Genomic DNA, 19,502 nt, shown 5'->3' on the forward strand with positions numbered 1-19,502 from the left:
TAAGCAGGGGTTAACAGGATGGTAAGCAATATAGAATTAGTCATTCTAACCATAAATGTGAATGGGGTAAACTCTCATAAAGAGGAAGCAGTTAGCAGACTGGATTAAAAGCCAGAATCCTACAATATGTTGTTTACAGGAAACACATCTGAAACAGGGTGATATATGCAGAATAAAGGTAAAAGGTTGGCACAGAATCTACTATGCTTCAGATGAAGCCAAAAAAGCAGGGGTAGCCATTCTCATCTCCAATCAAGTAAGCAAAAATTGATCTAATTAAAAGAGATAAGGAAGGGCACTATATCTTGCTAAAGGGTAGCATAGATAATGAAGCAATAGCAATATTAAACATATATGCACTTAGTGGTGCAGCATCTAAATTCTTAAAAGAGAAATTAAGAGAGCTGCAAGAAGAAATACACAGCAAAATTATAATAGTGGGAGATCTCAATCTTGCACTCTCAGAATTAGATAAATCAAACCACAAAATAAATAAGAAAGAAGTCAAAGAGGTAAATAGAATACTAGAAAAGTTTGATATAATAGATCTTTGGAGGAAGCTAAATGGAGACAGAAAGGATTACACTTTCTTCTCAACAGTTCATGGAACCTATACAAAAATTGATCATATACTAGGACATAAAAACCTCAAAAGCAAATGCAGTTAGGCAGAAATAGTAAATGTATCCTTTTCAGACCACAATGCAATTAAAATTACATTTAATAAAAAGCCAGGGGAAAATAGACCAAAAAATAATTAGAAACTAAATAATCTTATACTAAAGAATGATTGGGTAACACAGCAAATCATAGACATAATTAATAATTTCACCCAAGAAAATGACAATAATGAGACATCATACCAAAATGTGTAGGATACAGCCAAAGCAGTAATAAGGGGAAATTTAATATCTCTAGAGGCCAACTTGCATAAAATAGAGAAAGAGAAGGTCAATGAATTGGGCTTACAATTAAAAATGCTAGAAAAGGAACAAATTAAAACCCCCCAGACAAACACAAAACTTGAAATTTTAAAAATAAAAGAAGAGATTATTAAAATTGAAAGTAAAAAAAACTATTGAATTAATTAATAAAACTAAGAGTTCGTTCTATGAAAAAAACCAACAAAATAGACAAACCCTTAGTAAATCTGATTTAAAAAAGGAAAGAGGAAAAGCAAATTGTTAGTCTTAAAAATGAAAAGGGAGAACTCGCCATTAATGAAGAGGAAATTAGAACAATAGTTAGGAGTTATTTTGCCCAACTTTATGGCAATAAATTCTATAACTTAAATGAAATGGAAGAATACCTTCAAAAATATAGCTTGCCCAGATTAACAGAGGAAGAAGTAAATACTCTAAATAGTCCCATTCCAGAAAAAGAAATAGAACAAGTTATTAACCAACTCCCTAAGAAAAAAGCCCTAGGACCACATGGATTTACATATGAATTCTACCCAATATTTAAAGAACAATTAAGTTCAATGCTATATAAAACATTTGAAAAATTAGGGATTGAAGGAGTCCTACCAAATTCCTTTTATGACATAGACATGGTACTGATACCTAAAACCAGGTAAGCTGAAAACAGAGAAAGAAAATTATAGACTAATCTCCCTAATGAATATTGATGCTAAAATTTTAAATAAAATATGAGCAAAAAGACTACAGAAAATCATCCCCAGGATAATACACTATGACCAAGTGGGATTTATACCAGGAATGCCGGGCTGGTTCAATATTAGGAAAATTATTAGTATAAATGACTATCAATAACCAAATTAACAAAAACTATATGATCATCTCAATAGATGCAGAAAAAGAGTTTGATAAAATCCAACATCCATTCCTACTAAAAACACTTGAGAGTATAGGAATAAATGGACTATTCCTTAAAATAATTGGGAGCATGTATTTAAAACCGTCAGTAAACATCATATGTAATGGCGATAAACTAGAACCTTTCCCAGTAAGATCAGGAGTGAAAAAGGCTGCCCACTATCACCATTACTATTCAATATAGTACTAGAAACTCTAGCCTCAGCAATAAGAGCCAAGAAAGAGATTCAAGGAATTAGAGTAGGAAATGAGGAAATCAAACTATTACTCTTTGCAGATGATATGATGGTATACTTAGAGAACCCCAAAGACTCTGCTAAAAAGCTATTAGAAATAATTCATAACTTTAGCAAAGTTGCAGGATACAAAATAAGTCCACATAAAGCCTCAGCATTTTTATACATTACCAATACAATCCAATAGCAAGAGATACAAAGAGAAATTCCATTCAAAACTGGACAGTTATACTAACTGCCGATAGTATCAAATATTTGGGAATATATCTACCAAAGGAGAGTCAGGAATTATATGAGCAAAATTACAAAACACTTGCCACAAAAATCAAGTCAGATTTAAATAATTGGAAGGACATTAAGTGCTCTTGGATAGGCCGAGCAAATATAATCAAGATGACAATACTCCCTAAACGAATCTATTTATTTAGTGCTATACCAATCAGACTCCCAAGAAACTATTTCAATGACCTAGAAAAAATAACAACAAAATTCATATGGAAGAACAAAAGGTCAAGAATTTCAAGGGAATTAATGAAAAAAAAAATCAAATGAAGGTGGCCTAGCTGTACCTGATCTAGAATTATATGATAAAGCAGCAGTCATCAAAACCATTTGGTATTGGCTAAGAAATAGACTAGTTGATCAGTGGAATAGGTTAGGTTCACAGGACAAGATAGTGAATAAAAATAGCAATCCAGTGTTTGACAAATCCAAAGATCCCAACTTTTGGGATAAGAATTCATTACTTTACAAAAACTGTTGGGAAAACTGGAAATTAGTATGGGAAAAACTAGGCATGGACCCACACTTAACACCACATACTAAGATAAGATCAAAATGGGTCCATGATTTAGGCATAAAGAACGAGATCATAAATAAATTAGAGGAACATAGCATAGTTTACCTCTCAGACTTGTGGAGGAGGAAGGAATTTGTGATCAAAGGAGAACTAGAGATCATTATTGATCACAAAATAGAAAATTTTGATTATGCCAAATTAAGAAGCTTTTGTACAAACAAAACTATTGCAAACAAGATTAGAAGGGAAGTAACAATTTGGGAAAACATTTTTACAGTTAAAGGTTCTGATAAAGGCCTCATCTCCAAAATATACAGAGAATTGACTCTAATTTATAAGAAATCAAGCCATTCTCCAATTGATAAATGGTCAAAGGACAATTTTCAGATGATGAAACTAAAACTATTTCCACTCATGTGAAAGAGTGTTCCAAATCACTATTGATCAGAGAAATGCAAATTAAGACAATTCTGAGCTACCACTACACCCCTGTCAGATTGGCTAATATGACAGGAACAAATAATGATGAATGTTGGAGGGGATGTGGGAAAACTGGGACACTGATGCATTGTTGGTGGAGTTGTGAAAAAATCCAACCATTCTGGAGAGCAATCTGGAATTATGCCCAAACTATGCATACCCTTTGATTCAGCAGTGCTACTACTGGGCTTATATCCCAAGGAAATACTAAAGAAGGGAAAGGGACCTGTATGTGCCAAAATGTTTGTGGCAGCCCTTTTTGTAGTGACTAGAAATTGGAAAATGAATGGATGCCCATCAATTGGAGAATGGTTGGGTAAATTATGGTATATGAATGTTATGGAATATTATTGTTCTGTAAGAAATGACCAGCAGGATGAATACAGAGAGGCTTGGAGAGACTTACATCAACTGATGCTGAGTGAAATGAGCAGAACTAGGAGATCATTATACACTTCAACAACAATATTATATGAGGATGTATTTTGATGGAAGTGGATATCTTCAACATAGAGAAGATCTAATCCAATTCCAATTCATTAATGATGAACATAATCAGCTAAACCCAGAGAAGGAACACTGGGAAATGAGTGTAAACTGTGAGCATTTTTTATTTTTCTCCCCAGGTTATTTTTACCTTCCAAATCCAATTCTTCCTTTGCAACAATAACAACAACAAAATTAGGTTCTGCACATATATATTGTATGTAGGATATACTATAAAATATTTAATATTTATGGGAATGCCTGCCATCTAGGGGAGGGGAAAATTTGGAACAGAAGGAAGTACAAGTGATAATGTTGTAAAAAAAATTACCTATGCATATGCACTGTCAAAAATGTTATAGAATTAATAAAAAAAATTTTTAGAGATTCCTTTTGTGGTTTCAAAAATATATTTACTAACCTAAGCACCCATTCACACAAAAATGTAAAATAAAATCTTTCCTGCATTAAAAAAATCAATTAAAAATATTTTATGTGATTAAAAAAATAAAAAATTGTATCCAGTTCAAATATGTTTCCATAATAGAGTTTTATGGGAATTCAGCCAACTTCATTGATTTATGAACATATGACAATAACCTATTGTGCCCCCAAAAAAGAAAAAGAAGAGAAGAATAAGGTTTCATCATGATTTTTTTGAGGTCAAGACCAAGATTGACATTTTCCTGAATGAGAAGAACCACCCTTAATCACTATTATGAAATCTTGAATGCCTTTGGAAATAACCTTTTGCTGTAGACTTGAAATTAGGTGGCGCAGTGGATAGAGCACCAGCCCTGAATTCAGGAGGACCCCAGTTCTCAGACACTTAACACTTCCTGTGTGATCCTGGGCAAGTCACTTAACCCCAGCCTCAGAAAAAAAAAAAAAAAAGAAAGAAATAGTATGCTTTGATCCACATTCAGTTTCCATAGTTCTCTTTCTTTAACAATTCCCTTTCAAGTTGGGCAGAAAAAACCCAAACACTCACAAAGGGAAATTTCCTAATTGGGTTAAACAAAAAGACATTTCCCCCTTTTCTCCCCAGTGTTACTATGTCATATCCAAGGCAAACTTTCTCTAATAATTTAGAATTGAAATTACTCACTCAAAGTTGTCTATTCTGGAAAAGCTGAATAGATCTTTGATTCATGTGAGATGGAAGATTTTAGAAGAGACACTGTTTTAATTTTAATTCATTGTGTTTAAAAAATTAAAACAAATAGGCAATAATGTCATTTGCTTCTTCCCTATAAGGGACATGTTGCAGTCAATTGGGAGTTTTAATACTCTAACTTTAAAAAATCTGATTTTATAAAATGACTTTTTTTCATGCTTCATTTTTAAAATTAATTTTATAATTACATTCCTAATTGACAGTACATATGCATGAGTAACTTTTTTTTACATTATCCCTTGTATTCATTTTTCCAAATTTTCCCCTCCCTTCCTCCACTGCCTCCCCCAAATGACAGGCAATCCCATACATATCAAATGTGCTACAGTATAACCTAGATACAATACATGTGTGCAAAACCAAACTTCCTGTTGCACAGTGAGAATTGGATTCCAAAGGTATAAGTAACCTGGGTAGAAAGACAATAGTGCAAACAATTTACATTCAATTCCCAGTGTTCCTTCTCTGGGTGTAGCTGTTTCTGTCCATCATTGATCAACTGGAAGTGAATTAGATCTTCTCTATGTTGAAGATTTCCACTTCAATCAGAATACATCCTCATACAGTATTGTTGTTGAAGTGTATAGTGATCACCTGGTTCTGCTCATTTCACTCAGCATCAGTTCATGTAAGTCTCTCCAAGCCTCTCTGTATTCATCCTGCTGGTCATAAAGTGACTATATTTTAAATCAATATATAAATGTATTATCCTTTTGGGTCCCAGGAAATGGAGAAGGGCATGAGAAGTGGGGGCTAAAGAGAAGTCAAGTTAAATGTATGAAATACTTTAAGTGTTGCATTTTAGAATTGAGTAGCTTAAAAATGCACTAATACTTTGAAGACACTGGGTACAATGATTTTACATTTTAAATCCTTGACAGAGCTGTAACATGCCCTCTTAGCAGTTACTATTACCAGGCTGTCCTAGGCCCAACAGAGTACCTTTGACCACTGACCTTTGCAGTGTCAACTCTACCTGGCTCACCTCCTCTGAGGCCTTCAAAGGTCTCTGGCCACGATTTCTTAAATCTATAGTTTAATAACCAGTAGCACACTCAAGAACAGCCACATGTAATCTTAAAAGCCTTTATTATACCTACTCACATAATGCCCTGACTTAATGCCCTGTCTTGTTTACTCCCTAGTGAACAACTGGTCTGAAGACCCAAGTGTTCACTACCAAACTCCTTACCTCTCTTGGCTATCCAACAGCTTGGCTTGGCTACCCCAGGCTAGGGAGCCAGGTTAAAGAGAGTGACTTGCTATCTGCAGTGGGCTTATAAAGGGCCTGTGAGGTCACACACACAGCCAACCAGCGAGAGAACCGTCACACATTACGAAGCTATCTCAATATGGCCAGGACCCCACCCACAGGGCAGTCCTATATCCACAGATAATACCTCTGGGCCAATCAATCTCCTGTTGCACTGTGGCCGCCCATTTGAAGGGCCCTTACAATTCCCTTCTCTTGTTTTGCGGGAATCACTTACACTGAGCCATATAGGGGTCCAGACTAATCTGAACATTGGTACTACCTCACCTTTCTTTTCTATTGTCCAGGTAAGAACAGGTACATCAACATGGGAGTGGAAAATTGCCACAGCATCTACTCCTTTGAAATGCTGGAGTGCCTCCCCCTTTACAAGCAAAATAGTGCCTTTCTCAAAAGAGTTATTGGGTTTGTTTGTTTGTGGGGTTTTTTGAGATTAAAATGAGAAAGTATAGATTAAGGATACTGTTAACCTTAAAGCTCTATACAAATATTGGCTGTTTGTTAATGTTGCTGTTATTATAGTAGGCTCTTCCCTTTGTGGCAGCCAGTACTCCAGCACCTGATCACACCCTTCCTCTCTCTCCTCCCCCATAGCACCTCCTCCCAAAGACTTTTTGCTTTTGTCACCTTCCAACCTATGCAGACAATGTCCAATCAGCTGGGTTCCAGGCCAGGCCAAGTTGACTAGTGATTCAGGTGATCAGCCCCACCCTTTACTTGCATGTTCCCTTAGAGGCAGACAGGGTTCCTCCCATTCCCACCTTCTCACTCCTCCCATATCCATGCCTACCTGGACAGAGAGTGATAGTGCCCTGGAACTGTCCTGCTAATACCACATCCTAGTCATTCTGACCAGGGAAGGTGAGGACCCTGCTGGGTTAGAGGGAAGGGGAATCAAGGAAAGGGGAGGATCTGGGAGAGGGGACTTGCATTGATAGTGCAGATTCTGAGTTTTTCAGAGCAATCTATCAGGTTGAGATAGATGGGAATGGACTGGGATAGAAGAAAAACTTTGCTTTTCTCAGTATTAGCTCTTATTTCCCCAGGGTGAGCTCAAGGTTCAGGGGCTGAGGCTGCACCTAGGACTGGGAGGAAGGGAGAAATTTCGACAGGAGAGGAATGAAGCAAAGCAAGAATAGGGGACAAATTCAAATGATTCCTGTTTTTTATACCTGTCTTAAGGGGCCCACATGGACAGCTCCTGTCCCTCTTCTGTCCCAAACCTCTTTGTACAAAAAGGGGTTGGACATTCAATTAACTGCTTTCCCTCCAGGCCTTTCTGAAATCATCCTTCTGCTCATTTCTTACAGAACAATAATATTCCATAACATTCATATACCATAATTTACCCAACTATTATCCAATTGATGGGCATCCATTAATTTTCCAGTTTCTAGCCACTACAAAAAGGGCTGCCACAAACATTTTGGCACATACAGATCCCATTCCCTTCTTTAGTATTTCCTTGGGGTATAAGCCCAGTAGTAGCACTGCTGAGTCAAAGGGTATGCACATTTTGATAACTTTTGGGGCATAATTCCAGATTGCTCTCCAGAATGGTTGGATTCTTTCACAACTCCACCAACAATGCATCAGTGTCCCAGTTTTCCCACAGCCCCTCCAACATTCATCATTATTAGTTCCTGTCATCTTAGCCAATCTGACAAGTGTGTAATGATATCTTAGAGTTGTCTTAATTTGCATTTCTCTGATCAATAGTGATTTGGAACACTCTTTCATATGAGTGGAAATAGTTTCAATTTCATCATCTGAAAATTGTCTGTTCATATCCTTTGACCATTTATCAATTGGAGAATGGCTTGATTTCTTATAAATTAAAGTCAATTCTCTGTATATTTTGGAGATGAGGCCTTTATCAAAACCTTTAACTGTAAAAATGTTTTCCCAATTTGTTACTTCCCTTCTAATCTTGTTTGCATTAGTTTTGTTTGTGCAGAAACTTTTTAATTTGGCATAATCAAAATTTTCTATTTTGTGATCAATAATGATCTCTAGTTCTCCCTTGGACACAAACTCCTTCCTGCCCCACAAGTCTGAGAGGTAAACCATCCCATGTTCCTCCAATTTATTTATGATTTCGTTCTTTATGCCTAAATCTTGGACCCATTTTGATCTTATCTTAGTATGTGGTGTTAAATGTGGGTCCATGCCTAGTTTCTGCCATACTAATTTCCAGTTTTCCCAGCAGTTTTTGTCAAATAATGAATTCTTATCCCAAGATTTGGGGTCTTTGGGTTTATCAAACACTAGATTGCTATTTTTATTCACTATCTTGCCCTGTGAACCTAACCTATGCCACTGATCAATTAGTCTATTTCTTAGCCAATACCAAATGGTTTTGGTGACTGTTGCTTTATAATACAGTTCTAGATCAGGTACAGCTAGACCACCTTCATTTAATTTTTTTTTCATTACTTCTCTTGAAATTCTCGACCTTTTGTTCTTCCATATGAATTCTGTTGTTATTTTTTCTAGGTCATTGAAATAGTTTCTTGGGAGTCTGATTGGTATAGCACTAAATAAATAGATTCGTTTAGGGAGTATTGTCATCTTGATTATATTTGCTTGGCCTATCCAAGAGTACTCAATGTCTTTCTAATTATTTAAATCTGACTTTATTTTTGTGGCAAGTGTTTTGTAATTTTGCTCATATAATTCCTAAGTTTCCTTTGGTAGATATATTCCCAAATATTTTATACTATTGACCGTTATTTTGAATGGAATTTCTCTTTGTATCTCTTGCTGTTGGATTGTGTTGGTAATGTATAAAAATGCTGAGGCTTTATGTGGATTTATTTTGTATCCTGCAACTTTGCTAAAACTCTGAATTATTTCTAATAGCTTTTTAGCAGAGTCTTTGGGGTTCTCTAAGTATACCATCATGTCATCTGCAAAGAGTGATAGTTTGATTTCCTCATTTCCTACTCTAATTCCTTGAATCTCTTTCTCAGCTCTTATTGCCAAGGCTAGAGTTTCTAGTACTATATTGAATAGTAATGGTGATAGTGGGCAACCTTGTTTCACTCCTGATCTTACAGGGAAAGGTTCTAGTTTATCGCCATTACATATGATGTTTACTGAAGGTTTTAAATACATGCTCTCGATTATTTTAAGGAATAGTCCATTTATTCCTATACTCTCAAGCGTTTTTAGTAGGAATGGATGTTGGATTTTATCAAATGCTTTTTCTGCATCTATTGAGATGATTATATGGTTTTTATTCATTTGATTATTAATATGGTCAATTATACTAATAGTTTTCCTAATATTAAACCAGCCTTGCATTCCTGGTATAAACCTCACTTGGTCATAGTGTATTATCCTGGGGATAATTCTGAAGTCTTTTTGCTAATATCTTATTTAAGATTTTAGCATCAATGTTCATTAAGGAAATTGGTCTATAGTTTTCTTTCTCAGTTTTCGATCTACCTGGTTTAGGTATCAGTACCATGTCTGTGTCATAAAAGGAATTTGGTAGGACTCCTTCAATCCCTATTTTTTCAAATAGTTTACAAAGCATTGAAGTTAGTTGTTCTTTAAATGTTTGGTAGAATTCACATGTAATATTAATTTTTATAATTATAACATTTTTTGACAGTGCATATGCATAGGTTTTTTTTTTTTTTACAACATTTTCCATTGTACTCCCTTCTGTTCCAAAATTTTCCCCTCCTTCCCTCCACCTCCTCCCCTAGATGGCAGGCATTCCCATACATATTAAATATCTTATAGTATATCCTAGGTACAATATACATGTGCAGAACTGAATTTTGTTGTTGTTGTTGCAAAAGAAGAATTGTATTCGGAAGGTAAAAATAATCTGGGAAGAAAAACAAACAAACAAACAAAAATGCTCACAGTTTACACTCATTTCCCAGTGTTCCTTTTCTGGGTGTAGCTGATTCTGTCCATCATTGATCAATTAGAATTGGATTAGCTCTTCTCTTTGTTGAAGATATCCACTTCTATCAGAATACATCCTCATACAGGGATACTGAAAATCTTAAGTGAGGAGTCTAAATAAAATATAACCTACCTGACCTTTAGACAGTGGGACCAGAGCAATCCATGTAGAAATAAAACAGACACAATAGATTAAGGACTGGAAAGATGAGTATGGTGAGGTTCAACAGAGGGGTTTCTTGTTTTTTTTCAGAGTGGTTGAGAAGTCTCCAAGTCTTGCCAGATTCTTTCCTTTCTTCCTCTTCCTGCTGACTAGGGGTTCAGGGAAGGGGAATGGATTCTGCTGCAGGGAACTGGAAATTTGCTATTTCAAAACTCTTTAGAGTTTTGTTTTGTTTTGATAATCTAGAGCAGAGGGTCAGCAAACTAACATGCTGTTGTAAGTAACTTTTAAAAATATGAAAAGTACCCTTAGCCAACAGGTTGTACAAAAATTGGCAGCAAGATAGATTTGAAATTGGCAGCCTGAAATTTACCAACCTCTGCTCTACAACTCTTTCTAGCTACTAAAATCCACTTAATCCTTAAGAAGGAATTGTTTTGCATAAACCCCAAAGAGATAAAAAGAAATAAGGAAAGGACCTATATGTTAAAAAAAAATTATTCATCTGGGTCATTTGACCAATAAGATAGATAACTAGTCAATATCCCCAATCCTTATGAACTCTGAAATTTCTCTAAAATGTGAATTATGTGGAAGAGGTAAAGAAATTTCAATTCTTTCTATAGTCTAGGAAAGCAGGAACCAAAAAAAAAATTTTTTTTGAGCTAAGTGTGACAGCACTGTCATGTTCATATAGTTAGCACCTGGCACAGATATCAACACAGCCATCATATGTCTCATCAATATGGATAACACTGTCCATTAGCATAAATTTCAACCTATAGATGCTTTCCCATTCTGTATAATTCTAGTTCATTTCCTTTGATAATCTTCCACAGAGGATGCATGCAACTGGGTTTGGGATCTTTCCTCCAGGGATTTTTTTCCCCTTTTTTATGTGTTATCTTCTCTGAGAATAATTTTTTTGTCATACTTGATAGAATATAGAACAAATGTCACCAGGTACAGGTAGACCCATCCAGCCCTATTAAAGTGAAATAAGTCACAGGATAATATGCATGATCTTAGTACTGGACTCAGGGGCAAGATGGAAGTTAAAAGGAATTTCTTCTCTCCAGTTAAAATAGCAGACCAGACTCTGGGAACTGTCCCTAATGGAAACAAAGGCCATTCAAAAGGCAGATTTTCAGTGATGAGACTTTTTTTTTTGTCTCTCCTGGTTGAATTATATAAAGAAGGAAGCAAACATTTATTAAGTCTCTCTATGTATCAGCCATTCTATAAGTACCTCATTTGATCTTTATGACAACCCTGGGAAGTAAGAGTTGAGAAAACTGAAGCAGATAGAGGTTAATTGCTCAAGCTCTCTCAGCCAGGAGGATTTGAACTTCAGTCTTCCGGATTCCAGGTCCCATGTTCTGTACCAAACTGTCAAAAACAAAGAAATGTGAGCCTATCTCTAGGTTGTTGCTGTTTTTTGTCCTTCCTTCTTGAAGAGGAGTATGACATCAGAGAGGTGATGTCATGACATACAAATGAGTTGGATTTAAGTGAGTGTGAGCTGTCAAAGTTACCAACTTCTTTCTCCTTTAGAGTTATGTGGATTCAATGGGATGCAATGGGAGTCCTCAGAGCTGAGTAATAAGCACCTGTCTAGAAGCTGCAATCCAGAAAAGAATCAACAGGTGGCAGTAGCAGCTCAGTGACCAAGGAGGAATCCAGCAGGGGCCAGGAGTTCTGGGCATTCAAGCTAGTGGGCTGAGAGTAATTTAAGACACAGAGATGTTTTAGCACGGATGGCGGCCCCTGCAGTTAGAGGAAAGAAGGGTTTTATTCCCTGGGAATTCTGTGCACTATTTTGATTTAAATTAATCTGTCCTTGGCTTTAGGCTGTTAAAAGGAAAATCACAACCTGGGAGATGCAGTGTTAGTAGATGTGACCCAAAGGGCTCCTTGAGATCACTTTGAAGTGTCACTTGAAAGGGTCCTCAGGATGCACTTAAAATAGGCTTTGTAAGTAAAACCCAATAGTGTGTGATGAGTGCTGCATGAGGTTAAAGGGGAAAATCCTTTGGGGGAAGAGCAAGAAGACTTCTTGGAGGAGGTAAACTTTTCTAACAATATATTTTTATTTTCAAAATGCATGCAAAGATAGTTTTAAACATTTTCCCTTGAAAAACCTTGTGTTCCAAATTTTTCTCCCTTTCCTCTCTCCTCCCCTCTCCCTGAGACAGCAAGCAATCCAATATAGGTTAAACATATGCGATTCTTCCAAATGTATTTCCATAATCATCATGGATAGCCCTAATTATTAAGAACTTTTCCCTTATACTGAATCTAAATCAGCCTTTTTTGCAACTTTTACCACATTGCTCCTAGTTCTACTCTTTGATCTCAAGCTGACCAAATCACATTCTTCCACTTAATTGTCTTCCAAATACTTGAAGGCTGATCTCATACCTCCTCTCATTCCCATGCAATTAGTTCCTAAATCTTGTTGATCTTCCACAGTGTCTCTTCCTGTGCATTCTCTGCTTCACTTCAGTCCCTGATCACTTCTCACCTGAACTATTGCAATAGACTTCTTTTTTTCCTTTCCTTCTCTTCTTCTTTTTTTTTTTCTTTCTTTTTTCTGAGTCTCCAGGTTATGTTATTTGCCAGGATCCAGAATCACACAGCTAATAAGTGTCCCAGGCTGGATTTGAATTCAGTTCCTCCTGACTCCAGGGTCAGAGCTCTTTCCCTGAACAATATTGCTGTCCCTGAAATGGATTTCTGATTGATCTCTCTCCCCAATGCTCCACTTTCATGTTGATGAGCTCTGAAATTCCTTTATCCAATTATAACCTGCTGTCATTTTATCTACCCTCTGCTTTGCAACTCCCAACCCTATTCTTAAGTCTCAATTCTGAATTTCAATCCCTGTACCCTTTGGTTCTTTTCTAGGACATCATCCCAGAATTGGTTACCTTCTCTTCCCTTTCCCATCTTGACCCTTAGGTGAACCAGTTCTTTATAGTGTTCTCTTGTCTTTTAAAAAATCTTATTTAATATTTTATTGTTCCAAATTACATGTAAAAACAATATTGACATTTATCTTCAGATTTTAAGTTCCAAATTCTCTCTCTCCTTCCCTTCCCCCTTCATTGAGAAGGAAAGCAATTTGATACAGGTTATGAATGTGTGGTCATACCAAACACATTTTCATGTAAATTAACCTGTGAAAGAAAACACAGATTTGCAGTTCTTTCATTTTGTATTTAAAAGTCAAATTATTTGTTTGGCTCTCCTCTTTTCATTAGGGATACTTGAAAGTTCTCCATCTCACTGAATGCCCATTCTCCCAATCTCCCACTGAAAGATTTTACTCAGTTTTGCAGGGAAAATCGTTCTTGGTTGCAATCCTAGCTCCTTTGCCCTCCAGAATATCATATTCCAAGCCCTTTGATCTTTTAATGCAGAAGCTGCTAAATATTGTGTTATCTTGCCTGTTATTCCACTATGTTTGAATTGTTTCCTTTTGGTTGCTTGTAGTGTTATCTCCTTGATCTGGGAGGTTTGGGATATGGCTATAATATTCCTAGGAGTCTCTCAGCTTTAGATTTCTCACCTGATGTTTAGAAAAGGGCCAGGGCAAAGTGATTTTTATTAATCCAACCTTGAAGAACCACTGATGAGCCCAAATAACTCCAGCACTGTGCCCACTTCCCCCTCCTTTAAAGAACTCCTCTGCTTTGAACGAAGGCGTGTCAGTCTGGGCTCATTCCTGGGACAGATCTGGGCATTAATGAGAGAAGGCAGATTCCCTTTTCTCCAATTCCTCAGTTCATTAAGCCCCTTGTCATGACATGCATCAATGTATTTAAAGCTCAAAATGTAGGCTCCCCTAAGAGGTGAAGGTTAAAAGAAATTCAATATACAATATAAAACAGATAGTTATTTTGTCTTTTTGTCTCAAGACGTGCTAAACACTAAACCAAACAAATGAAACTGCAAGGTATACATTGATGCAATGATTTAAAAGAAGATTCAGTAACTTAACCTACAATTACTGTTACAACCTACTGGGAGACGGATACTGAACCTCATCAGAACATAAAGTAGTTTGCAGGACTTAATGAAAGGACACAGTAGCTTAAAGGATTTTACCTTCATTTTCAGTTAATCAAGGAACAGGTTCATCTACCATTGGCCTTTACAAAGCCAGATACAGTCAGAAAATTTATCTTCTCAAGGTCCAAATACTGTCCCCATATCCCTGGAGTTCTCCAAACATTCAGGGTAATTACAAGCATTGCTTCCCTGAGATGGCCATTACAGAATAATCCAACCTTCCTGCATTCCTTCCTGTTCCACAGGAAGGGAAGTGAGAGTGTGATGGCTCATCAGCAAAAGTGACCAGGGTTGTCATAGAAGGTTATTAATTGTCTCATACAGTGTGTCCTGTAGAAAGCCTAGGAGGGGAGCTATCTTTTTGTACCATGCAGGGTGACCATGGGAAGGGAAATCGTGCAGTAAGGCAGCTACAGAAAACTTTCACCTGGGCTTAGCCCTTCCTGGCTTGTGGCTTTTCTCTCTTGTGCTTTTGACGTCTGAGTTAGGTTGGTTTCAGGGCTCTTAGTGTCCAAACGGTGGAGGACATTTTGGCCTCTTGGACTATGGTCCGTGGGCCTATTCCAGGCTGCTGACTATTGTTTTTGAGGCAGTTGAGTTTAAGAGATTTGCATAGGATCACACAGCTAGTAAGCTTTTTTTTTTTTTTTTCTGAGGCTGGACTTGAAGTCAGATCCTCCTGACTCCAGGATTAATGCTGTATTCCCTCTGCCTGCTGACCTTCAGGCTATTTTTGTACAACCCTTAAGGTAAGAATGTTTTTGTAAAAATAAATTTAGAAAATATTTTTGTGATTTCAAAAATATGTCTACTAACCTAAGCACCCATTCATACAAGAATGTAAAATAAAATCTTTCCTGCATTTAAAAAATAAATTAAAAAATATTTTATGTGATTGAAAAAAATAAGAATTTATATCCAATTCAAATATGTATCCATAATAGAGTTTTATGGGAATGCAGCAAAGTTTATTGATTTATGCATTGTCTGTGGTAACAGAGGCAGGGGTGAATAATTGGGATGGAGACCATAAGTGCTACTTGGACACAAAAATTGTACAGATTAAATTACAATGCAATAGAATTTCAAAGGTTTATTGCTAAACTTCAACATATGACAATAACCTATTTGCCAAAAAAAAAAAAAAGAAGAGAGATACAAGTTTTCATCAAAATTTTTTGAGATCAAGACCAAGATTGACATTTTTCTGAATGTGAAAAGCCACCCTTAGTCAGTATTATGAAATTTTGAATGCCTTTGGAAATAACCTACTGTACACTTGATACTATTTGTTAATGATTTCATACTAAAATTGCAAGAAAATACAGCATTTATATTTAAAACTTACCCTGCAGTCAAGTCAATTTTATGAGGATTAATGTTATCATTATTTATTTATTTTGTGAGGCAATTGGGGTTAAGTGACTTGTCTGTTAAGAGTTTGAGACTGGACTTAATAAACTCAGGTCCTCCTGACTCCTGGGCCATCTAGCTGCCCCAATATGGATTAATTTTATTAAGAGCAGGAAGGTGGCTTAGTAGAGAATACAGGTTCAGAAATCAAAAAGAGTTCCAATGTGACCTCAGACACTAGTTGTTGGACCTGGACAACATCAGTTAATTCCTGTTTGCTAAGTTTCCTCATTTGTAAAATGAATTGGAGAAAGAAAGGGAAAACAACTCCAGTGTCCTGGCCAGGAAAGCCCCAGTTAGACTCATGAAGATTTGGGTACCACTGAAAAAGAACACCACCACTAATATTTTTGAAGTGATGTGAATTTGCTTCTTATACTTCTTGGAAAATCAAAAAATAAAACAAGATGGTAGATCTCTACTTCCACACAAATTTGTGATGGATATATTTTATGAGCTCATGAAGCTCTAGCCATGAAGACTTGATGCAAATGTAAAAGAAATTTCCATATTTCAAAACCCATTTAGTTATACAATGAAGAGCATTCATCTATCCTTGAACTGAAAATAATTAAACTGCAATGTCATAACATGCTAAAAGGCAAATATCCAGAGAAGTTAATAACATTCTAAAAATGCTTTCCAAGTTATGAATGTGTTCACCTAAAAATCATAGCTTTAAAAAAACCATGGTGGGATATAAATGAAATAATCAAGAATGAAATGAGCAGAACCAAGTGAATGTTACATACAGTAACAACACTGGTCAAAGAACAACTGTGAATGAATAAGTTATTTTGAATATTATAAATACTCAAATTAACTACAAAGGACCTATGACAGAAGATATTATCTACCTCCAGAGAAAGAACTAAAATACAGAAGTGTGTATAGTATTGTTTTACATATCTTTCTTTCTATCTACCTATCCATCTATCTATCCATCCATCATCCTTCTTTCCTTACATCCATCCATCTATCTATCTATTTATGCATCTGTCTGTCTATCTATCTAATGTAAAATGGTGATGGAGAAAAAGGGAGGGAGACAAATCAGAATTTAAAATGTAATTAAAAAATACAAACAAAAAAGGAGAATTACAAAACAAAAAAACCCCAAAAAATCATGTGTATGTGGTTTGATATGAATATTTGGCAGTACCTATCTGTTTTAAAAGATATTTTTAAAAAGGAAACACATAAAATTCATAACAAGTTAACATTAACAGAAGAACATTTGCAATCAATTCTGATTATATGAAACACTAATTTTAAGTAAAGGACAGCTAGACAGTTCAGTGGATAGAGTTTTGAGCCTAGAGTGAAGAAGACCTGAGTTCCAATTTGACTACACATACGTGCCAGCTCTATGATCCTGAACTTAACCTCTGCTGACCTTAATCCACTGGAGAAGGAAATGGCAAACTACTTCAGTATCTTTCCTCAAGAAAACCTCATGGAAAATATGATACACAGGGTCACAAATCAGGCGGGACAGAATACTGAAAAAACTTTAAGTGAAGTGTTATCCCCCCCAAAAAAGAATCCCATTCTTCCTATCGGCAGATCTCTATTACAAAAATTATATTTTATTATTACTGTCATATTATAAATTATATCAACTAAAAATTTGTGGAAATTTTCTCCCTTGCTGTATGAGTACCTGTATAATAATCTCAATTTTGCCTCTTGGACATCAAAGCTTTTGACTATCTGGCCCTTTACAGAAAAAAAAAAAAAAATTGCCAACTCCTGTTTTAGATCATTGGAAAAGCCCATTGGACATATAATGCAAACAGTGAACTTGCAACACTAGTAAGAGGTTTTGGAGGCCATTGGAAGCAGCACCAAGGCATGGTCATTGGACTCTAAGGTTCACTGGCCAGTCTGCCAAAAAGTGGCCACTTTATTTCCCGGAGTAAGAGTGGGCTCACCTTTTCCACCTGATGATTCTGTCTCTTCCCCCGCTGCCCAATTTTGTTACTGTGATGCTGAGAAGTGTGTGTGGTGACTGATAATTCATTTCAATCAGAATCTAAAGGTGACTTTCTCTTGGTGAAAGTAAAGTTTTGAAATGAACTATCACACAAAAGATGAAATTCTGCAGCAAAGTAAATTGATAAGAAGGAATTTAAGTTTAGGGTTTCTGGAGCAATAATGTTGATGGCTGAATATCCATGGAGAATATATCTTTCTTAAAAAAACAAAACAAAACAACAAAAAAAAAACTTTACTTTCTTGGTTTTTTTTCCTCAATAGCATTTAAATTTTCCCATTACATATAAATGTAGTTTTCAACATTCATTTTTGTAAGATTTTTAGTTCCAAAATTTTTTCTCTTTCTCTATCTTAACTACTTCCTCCCCAAGACAGCAAGCAATCTGATATAGGTTATACATGTACAATCATTTAAAACTTATTTCCATATAAAGTTAGATGGAAGAAAAATTAGAACAAAAAAGGGAAAAATCACAAGAAAGAAAAAACAAAAAATGATGAAAATAGTATGCTTAGATCCACATTCAGTTTCCATATCTCTCTTTCTGGATATGGATGACATTTTTCACCCAAATCCAATGGAATTGTCTTGGATCACTATATTGCTGAGAACTAAGTATCATACCAACTCTACTTTCTTTAACAATTCCCCTTTCAAGGTAGGCAGAAAAAACCCCCAACACTCACAAAGGGAAATTTCTTAATTGAATTAAACAAAAAGACATTTCCTCCTTTTCTCCCCAGTGTTACTATGTCATACCCAAGGCAAACTTTCTCTAATGATTTAGAATTGAAATTACTCACTCAAAGTTGTCTATTCTGGAAAGTGTGAATAGATCTTTGATTCATGTGAGATGGAAGATTTTAGAAGAGATTCTGTTTTAATTTTAATTAATGGTGTTAAAAAATAGGCACTAATGCCTAATCTTCCCTAAAAGGGACCTGTTGCCATCAATTGGGAGTTTTAATACTCTAACTTTAAAAAAATCTTATTTTATAAAATGACTTTTTTTAAAGCAAAATGTGAATGTATTATCCTTTTGGGTCCTCAGCTAGTTGGGAAGGGGATGAGAAATGGGGGCTAAAGAGAAGTCAAGTTAAATTAAATTTATGAAATACGATATTTTAAGTGTTGCATTTTAGAACTGAGTAGCTTAAAAGTGAACTAATACTTTGAAGACACTGGGTACAATGATTTTACATTTTAAATTGCAGACTGAGCCAGATGAGGGTTCAGACTAATCTGGACATTGATATTACCTCACTTTTCTTTTCTAGTGCCCAGGTAAGAACAGGTTCATTAGCATGGAAATGGAAAATTGCCACAGCATCTACTCCTTTGAAATGCTGGAATGCCCCCCCCACAAGCAAAATGTGATTATAGTGTCTATCTGAAAAGAGTTATTGTTTTGTTTTTTGAGATTAAAATGAGATAGTGTAGATTAAGCATACTATTAACCTTAAAGCTCTATACAAATATTGGCTGTTTGTTACAGTTGCTGTTATTATAGCAGGCTCTTCCCTTTGTGGCAGCCAGTGCTCCAATACCTGATCACACCCTCTCTCCCTCTCCCCCCCCCCCCCCACACTTTCTGCTTCAGTCACCTTCCAACCTATGCAGACAATGTCCAATCAGCTGGG

The 19,502-nt window shown here is 35.9% G+C and overlaps 1 long non-coding RNA gene across 1 annotated transcript in view; it reads left to right on the plus strand.

The window, feature by feature from the left end:
* Positions 1–7,064: 7,064 nt before the first annotated feature.
* The window catches only part of LOC141552319 (uncharacterized), a 74,922-nt gene continuing 62,484 nt past the window's right edge, over positions 7,065–19,502 (plus strand). The window contains exons 1-2 of the long non-coding RNA XR_012485128.1: positions 7,065–7,150; positions 15,107–15,199. This is a non-coding gene — a long non-coding RNA (uncharacterized LOC141552319). The remainder of the gene's footprint in view (positions 7,151–15,106; positions 15,200–19,502) is intronic.

The sequence above is a fragment of the Sminthopsis crassicaudata genome, chromosome 1, assembly GCF_048593235.1.
Source record: "Sminthopsis crassicaudata isolate SCR6 chromosome 1, ASM4859323v1, whole genome shotgun sequence".
NCBI lineage: Eukaryota > Metazoa > Chordata > Mammalia > Dasyuromorphia > Dasyuridae > Sminthopsis > Sminthopsis crassicaudata.